Source organism: Sapajus apella, unplaced genomic scaffold, assembly GCF_009761245.1.
Source record: "Sapajus apella isolate SASKATOON/1434 unplaced genomic scaffold, GSC_monkey_1.0 scaffold115, whole genome shotgun sequence".
Lineage (NCBI taxonomy): Eukaryota > Metazoa > Chordata > Mammalia > Primates > Cebidae > Sapajus > Sapajus apella.
In genome coordinates, this window is record NW_022437055.1 from 4,848,639 (window position 1) to 4,864,407 (window position 15,769).

Genomic DNA, 15,769 nt, shown 5'->3' on the forward strand with positions numbered 1-15,769 from the left:
CGGTTTGTAGGCAAAATGCTGCTTTATATGTCAACCAAGTTACATAATATTGTCTTGTTCAGATAATGAGGTAACTGGATATTAATGATGTAAAGCAAAAATGTATTTATGATTTTTACTCAGAAGATGAAAACCATAAAATAACCAATTGCTGTACAAGTTAATGGTGGCATTAGGAAAGTGTTACATGATAGCAGACATGATCTACATATGGTCAGTGTACTGAAGTCAGTCAATCAGACCTGCAGCCTTGTCAGAAGACAGCAGATCCGTAAACATCCAAAGTACACTTTTGCCTATACCTCTCAGTGGCTATAAGTGGGTTTTTATGCTGGGAGTGGGGCAGTGGTGGGGAGAAAAGAAAAATAAAATGCAACTGGGCAAAGAGCTAGCCAGCTCTACTGTGTGAATGATAATATTCCAATGAAAACAAAAATACTGTTTGAGGGAGTAAACTTTTTTTTTTTTTTTTTTGAGACGGAGTTTTGCTCTTGTTGACCAGGCTGGAGTGCAATGGCGCCATCTTGGCTCACCACAACCCCCGCCTCCCAGGTTGAAGCGATTCTCCTGCCTCAGCCCCCCAAGAAGCTGGGATTACAGGCATGTGCCACCACTCCCAGCTAATTTTGCATTTTTAGTAGAGACAGGATTTCTCCGTGTTGGTGAATGTTGGTCTTGAACTCCTGACCGCAGGTGATCCGCCTGCCTCAGACTCCCAAAGTGCTGGGATTACAGGCATGAGCCACCATGCCCGGCCGAGGGAGTAACCTTTTAAAGGGAACCTGAGAGACTAGATATTGAAGACTGTGTTAGGAGACAGAAATAAACTATGCTTTAATATGGATGCTGGATTTAGAGTTGTTATTGAGTTTCTATAAAGTAATTGGTACAGAGGGGTAAGTTGTTTCTGAGTATTTTTTAAATGAGACCTATTTACAGATTTGTATTAAATTAATATTTGGTCATAAAAAGGAATTAATTACTGATACATATGCCAATGTAAATGAGCCTTGAAAATATGCTAAGAAGCCAGGTACAGAGGTCATATATTATATGATTCCATTTATACAAATTGTTCAGAGAGGCAAATCCATAGAGATAGAATACAGATTAGTGGTTCTCAGGTGCAGCAAACATGGGGGGAATGAGAAACGACTATAATCGGGTATAGTATTTCTTTTTGGGGGTGGTAAAATGTCTAGAATTAGGTTGTGGTTGATGATTGCACGACTTTGTGAATATACTAAAAATCAAATTATACACTTTAAAAGAGTGTTTTTTATGTTATGTGAATTTTAATCTCAATTTTTAAAGTGCTATGTAGTCATTTTGCAAAATTAAAATATAAAGATCTATAAGCAAAATATGAAAATCCCCCCTCTGTACAAGCCTACTCCCTAGAAATATCTGATACATATTCTTCCAAATGCTTCTGTATATACATAACACTTTTTTACATAAAGAGAATCATGCATAACATAAATAGAATCATGAATAAAAAATAGAATGTTTTTACTATAAATAGAATCATACTTACAGTTCTGTACCTCGTCTTTTTTCACTTGAACAACATTACAAGGTGTCAGTACATCTAGATTTCTCACTTTTTTTTTTTTCTAGTAGCTCCCTGGTATTTCAGTGTATGGATTAACTGGAATTATTCTCTCCAGCCTTACATATATCCTTTATTCAAGTAATCTCTCAGGATAAATTTCCAGAAGTAGAACTGCTAAGTCAAGGGTATGTACATTTAAAGTTTTGATTAAAATTGCCGTCCAGCCATTTGTGGCTCACATCTGTACTCTCAGCACTTTGGGAGGCTGAGGCAGGAGGATCACTTGAGCGCAGGGGCTCAAGACCAGCCTGGGTAACATAGTGAGATCCCCACCTAGCTGGGTGTGGTGGCATGTGCCTGTCATCCCAGCTGTTCAGGAGGCTGAGGTTGGAGGATCGCTTAAGCCTGGGAAGTCAAGGCTGCAGTGAGCTGTATTGGCTCCCATGGCATTCCAGCCCAGGCAACAGAGCAAGACCCTGTCTCAAAAATAAAAGTTACCAGCTACTCCAGGGATTAAGCTTGCTTGCTTCTCCATTCCAGAAGAGTGCTTTTAAGTGTGGTGCCTTTAAGAAAAAAACACACACACTCCAGAAAATTCTATGGGGTTTGATTTTAAAACCCATATAGACTGTATCTGAAAGTGACATATGAATCATCTTTGAGAAAGGGGGCACCACATTTCATTTGTGAAAAGGTTAAATCAGAAGGTTTATTTCGCATGTATTAACATCAGTAGTTGGTGAATCATTTCCCTTCTTTCTGAAATGTAACATTGCTCATCACTGTCTATTGTTTCTAGATGGACCTGCTCTGTGTCCAGAGTCATATGTAGCTCTGTTCAGGACACCTGAAGGGTCATGTACTGTTCTGTTAAAAAACTCCTATAACCTTTATCTGTCATGTGATGGCGCTCATTCCCAAAATTATGACTGTGCCTAACAAGCGGTCAGTTATGTGAAACAAGATGAAATCATCTAGGTAGTTGTTTTGTCCTTTTATGAATAAAATCTAAGCCTAGCCAGAAAAAATGTTGTGATGCTTTTAGCTCATTTGCCAAAAATGAGCTATTATTTTTGTCATTTAGCAATTTCAAGCAACAGTTACCTGCATGTCTGAAAATAAATTGGTAAAAATAACATGGATATCCAATTATGCTGGTCAGTCAGCCTGGAAGTTTTAAAATAAAGAATAAATTGAATGTAGTGAAGGATTAATCAGTGCTACATGAAAATTAGTTTTTTCTAATTCTCAAAATCACATTTGGTGCTAATTAGTATTTATGACACTAGCCAAACAATTTTATTGAAAAAGATTTGTAACTTAGAACTGTAGCAATCATGGAGACTGCTGTTATTTTTATTTCAGAGGTTAGCCAGACAATTTAATACAAAGGCTTATTTTCAAACTTTCCTGATCCTTAAGCCCAATAGGCTTATGTTCTATATTTAGTATTGATTTAGTATTACCAGGAAGCAATAATTCTTTGGACCCTGTTCTCATATGTTCCTGGTTAGAGAGCAAGCACAAAAGCTAAGCAGTTTCTGAAAGTTACAGATCAAAGAGCTGGAATTTTGGCATTATCCTCAAATACAACATTTTTTCTGGACATCCCTTAGAAGAGTCGTTCTTAAGCGTTTCAACCTATTCCATGTGCCCAAACGGCTTCGGGCAGCTAGCCAGTGTGCTGGGGATGCAGGAAAAAAGAAAAAGAAAAAAAAGGCATTAAAGAAAACATATGCTGCTTAGCAAAGAGGCAGGGTAGGAGAGAAGAAGTTTAGGCAGCCTTTACTGTGGTCTTTGGAGCATTTAATAACTGGGGATATGCCATTGCATGGAACTTGGAAATGCACCCTACAGTTTATAGGCCACTTCCTAGAAAGATGGATGCAAAACTTGAAACAGTCACAACTGCATTCTTTTTTTCCTTTGATGCCCTCCTGGAAAGTCTCTTTCCCTAGTGCCCGTATCTGTACCATCCCATTCAAGACCACTCCTTTTCTCGCTCTCCTCCTTACCCTGAAGTGTTACCTGGTTCTGCTCTTGCCATCTTGGATTATTCTTCCCTATCACCACAATCTGCTTACAGGTGCTACCTGTGTGTTCCACACGATTATCCTCCACTCACTGCAGCTTCATGCTAAGTCTCAACACTTCTTCTGCACATGTCTACCCAATCTGCTGGCTACCCAAATGTGAGTCCCAAACTAAGTTGTCCTGACCTGACTTTTATCTATTTGTTAATGACACCATCAGTCAGTAGGGTTACAATTGGTCGACTTGGATTACCACATCTACCTGCTGGTTCCACAAAGCCTACCACTCCCTTTTGAATCCACCCTCTCCATTCTTATTGCTGATAAGCTAGTGCAGTTTCGATTCTTTTTTTTTTTTTTTTTTTTTTTTTTTGCTCTTGTTGTGAGGCTGTAGTGCAGTGGCACGAGGCTAGAGTGCAATGGCACGATCTCGGCTCACTACAACCTCCGCCTCCTGGGTTCAAGAGATTCTCCTGCCTCAGCCTCCCAAGTAGCGGGATTACAGGCATGCGCCACCATGCCCAGCTAATTTTGTATTTTTAGTCAAGGCAGGATTTCACCATGTTGGCCAGGCTGGTCTCAAACTCCTGACCTCAGGTGATCCACCTGCCTCGGCCTCCCAAAGTATTGGGATTACAGACGTGAGACACTGTGTCCAGCTGTCCGTTACCTCTTCATACCACTGACCTCAACTTCCCCACTTACCTCAATTCTCTTCCACCATTTTACCTCCCCATGCCAAGAATTTGCCTCACTCTTATATCTGGGGAAGATGACCTGCTAATGAAAACCACAACAATGCAGACTGATGCCACTGCAGATATTTGGCTTTTGGTCTGAGGTTCCCCACATCAGTCTTCTGTCCTTTTAACCTACTTGTCTTTCCCATTATAGTACCTAGAAACTATTACAAACATAAGCATGCAGACTATAGACTTTTGTGGCCCAGATTCAAATTCCATGTAAGCTTGCTTAATTTATTAAGCCTCTCTCCACTCCCATTGTCTCAAATTTAAAATGCAGATAGAGGCCAGGCACAGTAGCCCACACATGTAATCATAGTAATAACTAATTTGGGTGAGAGTCAGCAATGGGTGCCAAAAGTAGTGGGTGAAAGCTTGATGAGGAATAGGATACTTACATACCCCCAAACTAAGCCACAAGTTATTAATAACAAAGAGGAAAGTAGTAATTTTACAAAGGGAAGACACCACTGTGAATGGACAATGAAAGAACGTCAACAATAATGGGAAAAAATGACACTATTTACCTCCTGCTGTGCTGCTCTGAGAACAAGTATAATTTCTATGGTAGTCGTCCAAAAATGCATGACCTGAGTCCATTCGTGGGGCAGCATCAGACAAACCCAGATTGAGGGACATTCTACAAAACATCTGGCCAAGATTCGTCAAAAATGTCAGTGTCACGAAAGGCAAACTCTGGGGAACTCTTCCTTGTTCAGGAGACAGTTCAGTGTAATGTGTGATCGTGGACTGTGAAAAAAGTAACTATAAAGGATGGTATTGAAACGATTGTCAAGACTGGAGTATAGCAGTAACAACTCAAGGCCAAATGTCCTGATTGTACCGGGGTATGTAAAAGAATGTCTTAGAAAGTACGCACTGAAATACAGGTGAAGAACAATAGCTCCAATTTACAAACGGCTCTGAAAAAATATATATACGCACACACATACACAGAGACAGCGAGAAGGCAGCTGATAAAGCGAGTGGGACGAGATTTGTTGAAACTGGTGAATCTGAGTAAAGGGCATTCAGGAATTGTCTGTACTATTGTTGCAACATTTCTGTAAGCTTGAGCTTACATCAAAATTTACAGTTTAAAAAGAAAATAAAGAGAAAGCATAAGCAATATTAAAAATAAAACATCACTGTAGATGTAGTAGAGATTTTAAAGATCATGAGAAAACACTAAAAATAAGCGTTTTTATCTTTTAAATATACATACTGAAATACTTACTGTAAAGTGGTAGGATATCTGGGATTTCCTTGAAAATAATTCAGGGGGCCAGGCACGGTGGCTCATGCCTGTAATTCCAGCATTTTGGGAGGGAGGCTGAGGTTGGCGGATCACTTGAGGTCAGGAGTTTGAGACCAGCTGAGGCAACATGGTGAAACCCTGTCTCTACTAAAAATACAAAAATTAGCCAGGCGTGGTGGCGAGTACCTGTTATCCCAGCTACTCAGGAGGCTGAGGCAGGAGAATTGCTTGAACCCAGGAGGCAGACCCCACGCCTCTGCACTCCAGTCTGGGTAACAGAGTGAGACTCCATCTCATAAATAAATAAATAAAATGCAAATAGAAATCATACTTCACCCATAGAGTTGTGGAGATTAAAGGAGTGAGCACAGATCCAAGACTATCCCATCTCTCAATACATTGGCCCTTGTACCTGTGTTTCCAAGTCTAGCTTTTCTCCTCTTGTCATATAATTCCCATTTCTCTCCTCATTTAATTTTCTTGAAAGTCAAGTTACAGGCCGGGCGCGGTGGCTCAAGCCTGTAATCCCAGCACTTTGGGAGGCCGAGGCGGGTGGATCACGAGGTCAAGAGATCGAGACCATCCTGGTCAACATGGTGAAACCCCGTCTCTACTAAAAATATAAAAAATTAGCTGGGCATGGTGGCGCGTGCCTGTAATCCCAGCTACTCAGGAGGCTGAGGCAGGAGAATTGCCTGAATCCAGGAGGTGGAGGTTGCGGTGAGCCGAGATTGCGCCATTGCACTCCAGCCTGGGTAACATGAGTGAAACTCCGTCTCAAAAAAAAAAAAAAGAAAGTCAAGTTACTACTTGACATCTCAATTTCTGTATTTTTATTACTTGTTCATCAACCCACTGCACTCGCTTCTGTCTCCCCACCTTTACTATTCTCAACTACGCAAAAACTGCTCCAGCAAAGTCTACCAATGATTGTTGTGAAAACCAATAGGTGTTTTTCCAGTTCTCTGTCTCTATCTCTCTCTTTTTTTTGAGACAGTGTCTTGCTTTGTCACCCAGGCTGGAGCGCAATGGTGCAATCATAGCTCACTGCAGCCTTGACCTCCTGGGCTCAAGCGATCCTCTGGATTCAGCCTCCCAAGTAGCTAGGTCTACAGGTATCTGCCACCACAACTGGCTTTTTTGTAGATGGAGTTTCACTCTGTCGCCCAGGCTGGAGTGCAATGGTGCAATCTTGGCTCACTGCAACCTGCACCTCCTGGGTTCAAGCAATTCTCCTGCTTCAACCTCCTGAGTAGCTGGGATTACAGCACCACCACACCCGGCTAATTTTTGTATTTTTAGTAGAGATGGGATTTCACTATTTGGCCAGGTTAGTCTCAAACTCCTGACATTGTGATCCTCCTGCCTTGGCCTCCCAAAGTGCTGGGATTACGGGCATGAGCCACTGTGCCCAGTTGGGTTTTTCTTATTTTTTTATTTTTATTTTTTTATTTTTGTAGAGATGTGGTTTTGCTGAATTGCCCAGGCTGGTCTCAAACTCTTGAGCTCAAGCAGTCCTGTCACCTCGGCCTCCCAAAGTGCTGGTATTACAGGCATGAGCCACTGCGCCCAGACAGTTATCTTATGTCTTGACTCTACTTGATGTCCCTGACAATCCAAGTGCTGAAATACAGGTGAAGAACAATCACCTGTATTTGGTCCTCTGCTAATCTGCTCTTGCAAGTGACCCAAGAATAGAAGTAACACACTTAATAATAAAACCAAGATTGCAAAGTCCACTGGCTGGGACCCTCCATGGACTATCTACCCACTCCCTTCCCTGCTCGCAGAGATTTAATAGGAATCTACATAAATTGTGGTATTTCCTTGGCAAAGGTAAAATGTCTAAGTGAAGGGTGGGATGAACTTTACAGGGCAGTGAAAGGGTAGAAAAGAAAAGAGAAAAGTGGGAGGTTGGGGCCAGCAATATCCAGGGGTAATAGAGGTGATTAACCAAGTTGCTTATGAAAAATGCCACATGGCAGAAACAACTCAAAGCTTGAGGTGCATTGGGAAACCAAAATGCATTTATATACATACGTAGACATATGTAATTCATGTCTAGTCAAGAGAAGAACAGTTGAAACACATACCTACTTATGACACTGTGAAAATCACCAGATGAAAGGTTGTGAGACCAAAAGATGGAGAATTCTAGTCAACTTTCCAAGCCCTGTATCCAGACGGAGTCAGGCAGCAGACAGCTGAAAAACAGTGCTGCCGTTCTTCTCCAGGAGCCCTTTCTGCCACATCCCTCAATGACATCTGCCTTCTACTCCAATATTTCTAGGTACAGAGAGCTCAGCCCATTTCACAATTCTTCAATTCTGCTGTTCGAAAAAAATCACCTCCTTATGCTTGTAATCCCAGCACTTTGGGAGGCCGAGGCAGGAGGATCGTTTGAACCCAGGAATTTGAGACCAGGCTGGGCAACATAGTGAGGCCTCATCTCTACAAAACAATTTAAAAATTAGCCTGGGCAACATGGCAAAACCATGTCTCTACAAGAAATACAAAAATTAGTGAGGCATGGTGGTATGCTCCTATAGCCCCCACTACTTGGGTAGGCTGAGGTGGAAGGATTGCTTAAGCTCAGGAGTTGAGGCTGCAGTGAGCTGAGACCATGCCATTGCACTCTAGCCTGGGCAACAAAGTGAAACCCTATCTATCTCAAAAAAACAAAAAATTAGTCGAGCGTGGTGGCACGTGCCTGTAGTCTCATCTACTGGGGAGACTGAGGTGGGAAAATCGCTTAAGCCCGGGAGGTTGAGGCTGCAGTAAGCTGTGATCATGCCACTGCACTCCAGCCTGGGAAAGAGAGCAAGACCCTGTCTCAAAAAAAAAAAAAAAAAAAATCACCTTCTTGCAACTTCCACCTGCTTATTCTCCTAGTTCTGCCCTCCAGGAGGGCTACACAGGAGCAATGTGAGATGAAGTAAAATAAGGGTATGGTCTGAAAGACCTGGGTTTGAATCCTAGATTGGCCACTCGTAACTCTTCTCTCAGCCTCAGCCACCGCCCCGTCTGTCAGAACAGGGGTGATATCCCTTAAACCACTGTGTTGTCTTAAGGAGTATAGGAGATAAAGTGATTGTAAGTTAAATTAACTGGTTCATGGTAGTAAGTCCTTTTCATTCTTTTTTTTAACAGAAAAGTAATTTGTATTCCCTTTTCCACACCATGATCTTTCACATATAAAATCAAGAAGCTAGCCTCTTTTTAAATGTATTTTTTTTTTTACTATTAACAGGTGAATTGATGTTGATTACACATAAATTATAAAATACAGATAAGTAAAAATTTGAAATCTCCCATAATTCTGGTAACCATAGGCCACACTGTATGTTTTGTAAAATCTTTCAGACATTTCTATGCATATATATTATTTTTATAAAAATAAGTTCATATCTATTAAGTTATAATCTACCTTTTTCATTTAAAAATTGGAAATGTCTTTCCAGGTCAGTATATTCTGTCATTCTTAGTGGCTACATAATAGTCCATTTTGTGGATGTATCATAGTTTACGTAACCATTTCCCTATCATTGTACAGTTGTTTGCAGGTTTTATGGTTGCCATTTTGTTATTGCAAATAGTGCTGATCTTATCACCAAGAAACAGCTGAGACCCTCAGATTGAAGGATGTTCTACAGAAAGACTGGCCTGTACTCCTCAAAAAAATATCCTCAGAAACAAAGAAAGGCTAAGGAACTGTTCCAGACCAAAGGTGACTAAAGAGACATGACAACTAAAAGTAATGCTTCATCCTGAATTGGATGCTGATTTGGGGGTAAGGGGGAATCTTGCTCTGGAGGACATTTTGGGGACTATTGGCTAAATGTAAATGTGGATTGAGTATTACATAATATTGTGTCAGTTAGTTTCCTGATTCTAATAGTTGTACTGTAGCTATATAAGAGAATACCCTTATTCTTAGAAACGTATACTGAAGTATTTAGGAGTAATGAGGTGTTATGTCTATAATTTAACTGGTTCAGGAGAAAAATGTGTGTGTATATGTGAAAACATAAAGCAAATGGGGCAAAATGTCACAAGTTGGTGAATCTTGGTGAAGGATATACAGGAATTATTTGTGCTTTTCCTGCAACTTTTTTATAATTTTCTTTTAAATTTTTTATTTATTTATTTTTTGAGACAGTGTCTTGCCCTGTCACCCATCCTGGAGTGCAGTGGCATGATCTTGACTCACTGCAGCCTCAACTACCTGGGCTCAAGCCATCCTTCCACCTCAGCCTCCCAAGTAGCTGGAACCACAGGCATGCACCACCATACCCAGCTAATTTTTATGTTATTTGTAGAGATGGGGTTTTGTCATGTTGCCAAGGCTGGTCTCGAACTCCTGAGTTCAATCAATCTTCCTGCCTCAGCCTCCCAAAGTGCTCGGATTACAGGAATGAGCCACTGTGCCCAGCAACTTTTCTATAATTTTCCAATTTTGCTTAAAAGTTAAACACACCAGCAGAAACAGCAGCTTTTTCCCAGAGGGTCTGAAGAAGGTTCAAAACTAGGGTCAGCAAACTCATGGAACAGGAGTAAGCCTTGGGAAGGTCATCAGGATATTTGACTAAAGAGCCATCTGAAGGAAAGAGTACAAACTATTTGGTTCAGATGAGCTAGAGAGAACAATCTCCTATCCCAGTACTCAGAATGATTCTCAACCTCTTCCACTGAAGTGCACTCAAAATAGAGGAAATTGACTTTCTGCACTGTTTTCAACCTTAACTTGTGACTGTTTTGTTTTGTTTGTATCTCCTGTCCTCATCTATCTTAGGTTCCGTTTTCATTTTGCTGAAGTAACACTTCTTTCTTTCTTATAGGACACATGGGTAATAGACATCTAAAAATAAACAATGCTGAGATGAACATTCTTGTACATACAGCTTTCTGTCCTTGTCTAATTTTTCCCTTAAGATACATTTCCAGAACAAAAATTCCCAAGTCAAAGAGTTTTGTTGTTGTTGTTGTGAGATGGAGTCTCGCTCTGTCACCAGGCTGGAGTGCAGTGGCACAATCTCGGCTCACTGCAACATCCGCCTCCTGAGTTCAAGGCATTCTCCAGCCTCAGTCTCCCAAGTAGCTGAGACTACAGGCATGCACCACCATGCCCAGCTAATTCTTGTGTTTTTAGTAGAGATGGGGTTTTACCATGTTGGTCAGGCTAGTCTCAAACTCCTGACCTCAAATGATCCACCCTCTTGGCCTCCCAAAGTGCCAGGATTACAGGTGTGAGCCACTGCGCCTGGTCATCAAAGAGTTTTATACATATTGTTTGAAGTCCATTCATTCATATTGCTAAATGCCCTGCAGAAAGTTCTTACCATAAACATATTACCCCACTTCAACAATTATGAACGAATTTCCCATCTTGTTTCTTATTCCTTCTAATTCCCTGTCCCCACACACCATGGTTTATTTTGAAGCAAATCCCAGAGACATCATTTCTCATCCTCATATATATCATTATATGTCTCTAAAATGTATACTTTTAACAAATGCAATCACAATACTATTATTGAACACCCCTTCCCCACCAATTTTTAACAATCATCTCTGGTTGTCTTCAAACATCCAGTGTTTAAATTTCTCCAGTGGTGAATGCTATTAAGTGTTTACCATTGTTATCAAAATTGCTGCAGATAGTAGTAGGAGCAAATGCATGTTCTTGGAGTTTTGTTTGAAATCAAGGTGACAATTCACATTATATTTACTATCTACATATTATTTGTGATATGTACTATATATATATATATATATATATATAAAGATATGTATGAATATAGGCATATACTACATGCAATTGTGGTAAACTGTATAAAATCAAATGCTCGTTATTCTAGTTTTATACTAATTTAAACTTCCCAAAGGCACTTAAGAATATTAGGAGATGCAGGCCGGTCACTGTAGCTCATGCCTGTAATCCCAGCACTTTGGGAGGCCAAGGTAGAAAGATCACGAGGTCAGGAGATCGAGACCATCCTGGCCAACATGGTAAAATCCCATCACTACTAAAAATGCAAAAATTATCTGGGGGTGGTGGTGCACACCTGTAGTCCCGTCTACTTTGGAGAGGCTAAGGCAGGAGAATCACTTGAACCCAGGAGGTGGAGGTTGGAGTGAGTCAAGATTATGCCACTGCACTCCAGCCTGGGGAAAGGGCAAGATTCCATTCAAAAAAAAAAAAAGAATATTAGGAGATGCAATCAAAATAACAGATAAAATACAATTGCTAAATAATTATTAGATAAAGGTATCAGGAGGCTGGGCAGGGTGGCTCACACCTGTAATCCCAGCACTTTGGGAGGCTGAAGCAGGTGGATCACTTAAGGTCAGGAGTTGGTGACCAGCCTGGCCAACATGGTGAAACCATGTCTTTACTAAAAATACAAAAATTAGCTGGGCATGGTGGTGGGCACCTGTAGTCCCAGCTACTCAGGAGGCTGAGGCAGGAGAATCACTTGAACCCAGGAGTCGGAGGTTGCAGTGAGCCAAGATTGTGCCACTGCACTCTAGCCTGGGGGACAGAGTGAGACTCCCATCTCTGAAAAAGAAAAAGTTATCAGGTATTATGGCTTTAAAAGTCCACACACAAAGTGGAAGTAGAAACATTTCTGTATCATGTAGTTTTTATAATTTTATCTAGATTCACCTACACAAATTATTAAAATAAGCTATTTTAAAATTCCCCCTGCTTTTTTTTTTTTAGATGGAGTCTTGCTCTGTTGCCCAGGCTGGAGTGCAGTGGCGTGATGTCAGCTCATTGAAACGTCTGCTTCCTGGATTCAAGTGATTCTTCTGCCTCAGCCTCCCAAGTAGCTGGGATAACAGGTGCCCGCCACTACACATGGCTAATTTTTGTATTTCTAGTGGAGACAGGGTTTCACCATGTTGGCCAGGCTGGTCTCGAACTTCTGACCTCAAGTGATCTGCCAGCTTCAGCCTCCCAAAGGGCTGAGATTACAGGCGTGAGCCACTGTGCCTACCTAAGGCTTTTAAAATTTCTAACAAATGGCCAAGGCACAGTGGCTCACGCCTGTAATCCCAGCCCTTTGGGGGGCCAAGGCAGACGGATCAACTGAGGTCAGGAGTTCGAGACCAGCCTGACCAACATGGCAAAACCCCGTCTCTACTAAAAATATAAAAATTAGCTAGGCATGGTAGCACATGCCTGTAATCCCATCTACTTGAGAGACTGAGGCAAGAAAATCGGTTGAACCCAGGAGGTGGAGGTTGCAGTGAGCTGAATTTGTGCCACTGCACTCCAGCCTGGGTGGCAAGAGCGAAACTCCATCTCAAAAAAAGAAAAAAAAAAAACTCTAACAAATGGTGGAAAATAGGCATAGTCTTAATTATGCAGTACACATAGTCTTTATTAGCATTATATTACAGACATTATTCCTTTAAACTGGTTTCTTATATTATGAAGGTATTTCCAAATATACTCCCATGGTGACTTATGTTTAGTAGCATCCATTTGCTGTAGCGTGTGGACCTGGGTGTAGTAGATGCTATTGGTGCCCTGCCTCGGTCTCTTCACCAGCTAGTACCCCATCCCACATCTGTTTCAAGTGCAGCTTACCCCTGTGACTTCTAATTATCTGCCCTTGCCTGATGGGAACCTAGGAAGCTATACTCCCCTTATAGCCAATGAATGATTCTAGGATACAAAATCCGTGGTGCCTGCCTCAAGCAGGACTACTGCAAATGTTTCCCCCTGTGAACCCAGCCAAGGCTAAACTGTATCTAAAACCATGTCCTTGCTCAGTTCTCTCCTGTTCCCTATCGTGCTTCGTGTCATCCTCTCACGTTCCCTATCCCACTTCATGTCCTCCCTCGTACGTTTTCTTTAAGTGCACCCCTTCCAAAAATCAGATAACTGAAATATCATGCAAACCAAGGAAGGAGCTGTGCTTTTAGTTTAGAAGTTTAAGTTTAGGTTGGAAGTCCACTGGTAATGAATTTTTGAGAGAATGTGTTCCTCTCAATGGCATTGATACAGACTATGAAACTGAGCGTTAGAAATGGAAAAAGAGGCCAGGTGTGGTGGTTCACGCCAGTGATGCCAGCACTTTGGGAGGCTGAGGCAGGCGGATCACAAGGTAAGGAGTTCAAGCCCAGCCTGGCCAACGTAGTAAAACCCCATCTCTACTAAAAAAAATACAAAAAATTAGCCAGGCATGGTAGCAGGCTCCTGTAATCTCAGCTACTCGGGAGGCTGAGGCAGGAGAATCGCTTGAACCTGGGAGGCAGAGGTTGCAGTGAGCCAAGATCAGCTGCAGTGATTGCACTCTAGCCCAGACAACAGTGCGAGACTCCATCTCAAAAAGAAAAAAAAAGAAAGAAATGGAGAAAGAACAGCCTTGGTAATGTGGTGCAACCCCATCTCTACAAAAATCATAGTGGTGCACACCCATAGTCCCAGCTACTCAGGGGCTTACCTCCTGGGCCTAGGAGGTAGAGACTGCAGTGAACTGTGATTATACTGCTGCACTCTAGCTTGGGCAACAGAGCGAGACCCTCTCAAAAAAACAACAACAGGCCAGGCGCGGTGGCACACACCTGTAATCCCAGCACTTTGGGAGGCCTAGGCAGGCAGATTACCTGAGGTCTGGAGTTTGAGACCAGCCTGACCAACATGGAGAAACTCCATCTCTACTAAAAATACAAAATTACCCAGGCGTGGTGGCACGTATGTACAATCCCAGCTACTTGGGAGGCTGAGGCAGGAGAATTGCTTGAACCCAGGAGGTGGAAGTTGCGGTGAGCCGAGATCGTGACATTGCACTCCAGCCTGGGCAACAAGAGCGAAACTTCATCTCATCAAAAACTAAAATTAAAATTAAAAAACAACAACAACAAAAAGAAGTGGAGCAAGAAAGAAAGGGACATAAAAACCAATTCCCAGACAACCATAACTAGATTTCTTTTATTGATTTACTCAGCCCTAATTCATCTTCCAATTCTAGTAACAGTTTACCTTCATGAAGACATCTGCCTCTAGGCTAACATAGTTCTGGAAATCCCTGAGTCTTAGGTGCACTGGAACGGTCTGCCAGTTTTATGCACCTGGTAACAGTATCAGCTTACACTGAGAAGCCTGTTTCTAGAATAGTCCTTCCTCCTGAGGCTATGAGACTATTCTTTGTCATTCTTTCCAGAAGACCAACTCTGGCCCAGGGCTGCTTTACAGGATTTTCTGCAGTGATGAAAATGTTCCGTCTGCACTGTCTGATGCAGTAGCCACCAGTTACAAGCGGCTATTGAACATTTGAAATGTGGCCAGTAGGACTAAGGAACCAAAGTTAACATTTTAATTTTCATTAATTTAAACTTAGATTTAAATAGCCATGTGTGTGTCTAGTGGCTGCTACATTCGGCAGCACAGCTTTAATTTCTAGCAAGGACATTTAGGCCATTGTGAAGGGAAAGCAGAGACCGCCTACTGAAAGGCCAAATTGTTCTGGCTCCTTTCTTATAGTAACCAGAAGTATCCAAATGGAGACAATGAATGGGCCTAGCTGTAAGTAGTCTATGATAACCATGGGTGGGGGCAAGAACATGGGAACAGAGAAGGCCTAGTGAAATCTTCAGAGTGTTAGAATCTGTCCTGTACAGAGTGTACTGTAATCGGTAGCAAACAATAGAAGTATTTTAGACTTACCAATCAAATCTTTACAAGTTGATTTGTTAAGTTACTTTGTTAGCCCTTACATGTGAACGTATGTCCTACCCTGCTTGAAAAGACATAATTTCATTGTAACATTTTACCTAGACAAAATTACCCTAAAGTAAGTTGAACCCTTTCTGATTTGAAGCCTTTCCCTATATTTGAGCCTGAAATATACAAGTTTATAAGACTTGATTAAGAATATGAAGTGGCCAGGCCAGGTGGCTCACACCTGTAATCCTAACACTTTGGGAGGCCAAGGCAGGAGGATTGCTTGAGCCCAGGAGCTTGAGACCAGCCTGAGCAACAAAACGAGACCCTGTCTCTGCAAAAAAAAAATTTTTTTAAGTACCTGGGTGTGGTGGTGCATGCCTTTAGTCTTAGCTACTCAGGAGGCTGAGGTGGGAGGATCACCTGAACCTGGGAGGTAGAGGCTGCAGTGAGCTGTGATCATGCCACTGCATCCCAGCCTGGGTGACGGAACGAGTCCCTCTC

General features: G+C 41.8%; 1 protein-coding gene across 1 annotated transcript in view; it reads left to right on the top strand.

Moving 5' to 3' along the window:
- The window catches only part of PHF6 (PHD finger protein 6), a 67,416-nt gene extending 58,000 nt beyond the window's left edge, over positions 1 to 9,416 (top strand). Inside the window, exon 11 of the mRNA XM_032260241.1 lies at positions 9,143 to 9,416. The gene's annotated coding sequence lies outside the window, so the exon portion shown is untranslated. The remainder of the gene's footprint in view (positions 1 to 9,142) is intronic.
- Positions 9,417 to 15,769: the final 6,353 nt, after the last annotated feature.